Raw genomic sequence first — 3,096 nt, 5'->3', positions numbered from 1 at the left:
TTCCGCTCGGAAAGGGGCGTGGCACAATCTTTGATAACATTTTACAGCGGTGCCTTTAAGGGCTAGGCTCCCCAGGAACGTGTCCGGTATTAAACGCATGTCGACACAAACCTACCTGGACAGCTACCAGTTGTGTGCTTGCCGCCAAGACGGCGGCAAGCACACAACCAGTATGGTAGCCGCCGTCGCTCGTAGATGGCGGCAACCTTTCCAGCTATCATAGAAGAATTGATAGTTGGGCGCGTTGGTAGCAATTCATCGTAGGAAATAGCGAGCAAAATAGACGACGACGAAGGAGAAGCACACGTAACGGGCGCTGCGCTCGTCGCGTGTGTTTCTTCGTCCTCGTCTGTTTTGCGCGCTGTTTCCTTCTCTCTTATCAGCTTTGCTTCGGACTCAGGAAGGGTAGGCCGCGCGCCCTTCCGGGGAAAGAAGACTGGCTGCGGAAGGAGCGGCGACGTACGCAGCAGCGCGAATGGGTCCGCAACCGCCGCAAAGCCTCGCCTCGACTTCCACTGCATCCAGTGCTTCAGATTCCCTTGCCAAAGAAGAGCACATCGCTCGCCTGGAAAGCTGCCGCCAAGAGCGGAACCCGAGATGTAAAGGGCGCCGGCGGGCCAACGCCACGGACGACGATCGTGCCACGGAGGCGAAGCGCAAGCGCGAGGCCCGGCGACGACTGCACTCCACGCCGGCTGAACAGTTCCCGGGTACGACGGCGAGGTTCCGGAGGGAGTTCGTGGAGAACCCGTTCGGCGTCACGTGCGCCTTGTTCGACCGACTGTGGTTTGCCGGAGACGCATCCACGATGGGCGGCGTGTGGGACCAGAAGAAGCGGGAAACGGGCGCGTGCGCGTTGCGAAAGTGTATCGAGTACAGCTCCCCTGGTCTCCCTCTTTCACGAGAGAGGAAAGGCTGTTTTTTTTTTTTTTATTTTAGTAGAAAAATAAATGTCGAACGCGCATAATGTTTCAATTTCTGGGATGCTACGATCCCGTAGGATGAGTTATCTCCAAGAACAAACGATCTCAGAAACGTCTTTAGTGCGAATTTTAGGTTGAATGGAGATAGACACAGTATCTCAACGATTCTGGAACTTTATTTCACAGATTTGATGATTCACAGAACAAATAGAGAATAAAAATTACCAAAGTATGGGATTGCATGAAAACTATGAAGGAGCCTCCCTTGCTTTCGCTGAAGCGTATTGGGCTACAACGTCATCACAGTCAGTTTGCTCCGTTTTTTTTTTCTTCTTTTTACACTCAAGAGAGTGATATCACAAAGTATATTCTAAACCATGGAAGCTCGCAAATACGAAAGAATTCATTTGAATTTGCTCAACGATCTAGCACAGCAAGCGATGGAATCTTCTATATATAACAATATTTAAATGGCGATGCAAATATGGTAGAAGACGCCCTCATCTCCATACTGAACAATCAAGTGAAGGAGCTCTTCAGGTCTTGACACTTTCAAGTTAGTCAGTTTTGAGATAAAAAATCTGCTAATTAAAATCTCTTCCTAGATATTGTACTGCTTCGACGTTACAGCTGTAGAATTCTTGGAAACTGCAGTGTTTCGCCCAACGTTACTAGAACACTCAGTTGGGAAACTCGCCGTCGAAACATGGGCCGCTGGCGTCCACCGAGACCGAGCTAAATACGACAACAGCGCCACTCTTTATCACTTGTCTGTACTGTGGTCACCTTGAGCTTTTACAAAGCATGTTTTTGCGTAAAAACAAACGGAAAAGACTCTTTTTGTATGAAATTTATTGGAGTTTAGTACAAAATGATAAGCGCGTGATGTTTTTAAACTCTTTAGGTTGCAGGGTTTTGCGACACAATTAATATTGTTTTTATACAACCATGCCTCAGCGGTGCTTTCAGGTAGCGCGTCCCGACCTAGGTGCATTTTAACTTCAGTAATAAGTCGCGGCGCGTCCGCTGGGGAGACGGGGGTGGCACTCCTGTAACCTCTTCTGCTGTATCTTTTTCGGCTCCAAAATAGCCGATTAAAGCTAAAATAGAAGTAACGTGCAGTTCCTAGTTTGGCCGCTGCGGCAGAAATGGCGACGTTCTGTTCGTCATTAGCTCGGTGCTCTAGGACAGATCGGGGCCACTTTTTCAGATAAGTCTCTATGGCAGTTTCCCAACTGAGTGTTTTAGTAACGTTGGTTTCGCCTCTCGTCGATTTCTATATGTTTAATATGGAGTGTATATTCCATTGCTCTTTCAGTTTCCCGCTTCGAAGTACGTTTACTCTCTCATACACTTTTCATCATCCTACAAAACAGACTTTTCCTTATATGTATGCGGCAGAAAAACGTACTTGCAACGGTTGTTTGGAGTTTTATAACATCCTGCTTTTGGCAACCTTGTCTTATAATTCGAAATCCAGTTTAATCTACAATCCGCAGCCAAAATTTAGCTATTTTGGTACTGAAGGGGGTTTCTTCAAGATTCTCGCACGCATCACGAGTTCAGCAGCGAAAAGAAAGACAAGGAACCGCAAAAACCCGCCTGCGATTGCCTCGACTTGGCGAAGCTCAGCTGGGCGCGCCTTGGTGACTCACCGCCGAATTCAGAAACCTCATTCAAACCACATTCAAACTGAAGGGCCCCTCCACTTCCTCGAGGAAGGCGCGAGGGCCGGCGCTGGCCAATCGCGACGGCGGATCCGTCCTCGCGATTGGCCAGCGCCGGCCCTTGTGCCTTCCTCGAGGAAGTGGAGGGGCCCTTCAGTTTGAATGTGGTTTGAATGAGGCTTCTGAATTCGGCGGTCAGAAGAGGATGCTGCCGACCCCTTTTTTGAAGTGAACCCTTCCCGCACGAATAACTGACCATGTTTTCGGGATAGGGGGACAGTTTTCTCCCTCGCTGTTCGCTCTCGGCATTTTGGGAGCATAGTGAGCGGCACTGCTGGACCGTGGTGCGGGGAATGTGTTCGGTGCTAGCCCGTCGTTACTTCGTTGGTGGCGGACTCTCCTCTCGTCAATCACACGACCATCGAGTCTGCTGTTTGTTTGGCATTAAGCTCAAATAAATGTCTTTTGGATGACCTATGCATCGTCTGGTACGTACACTTTATTTC

Source organism: Ixodes scapularis, unplaced genomic scaffold (assembly GCF_016920785.2).
Source record: "Ixodes scapularis isolate PalLabHiFi unplaced genomic scaffold, ASM1692078v2 PGA_scaffold2__306_contigs__length_199485367, whole genome shotgun sequence".
NCBI lineage: Eukaryota > Metazoa > Arthropoda > Arachnida > Ixodida > Ixodidae > Ixodes > Ixodes scapularis.
This window is presented reverse-complemented; position numbering follows the sequence as displayed.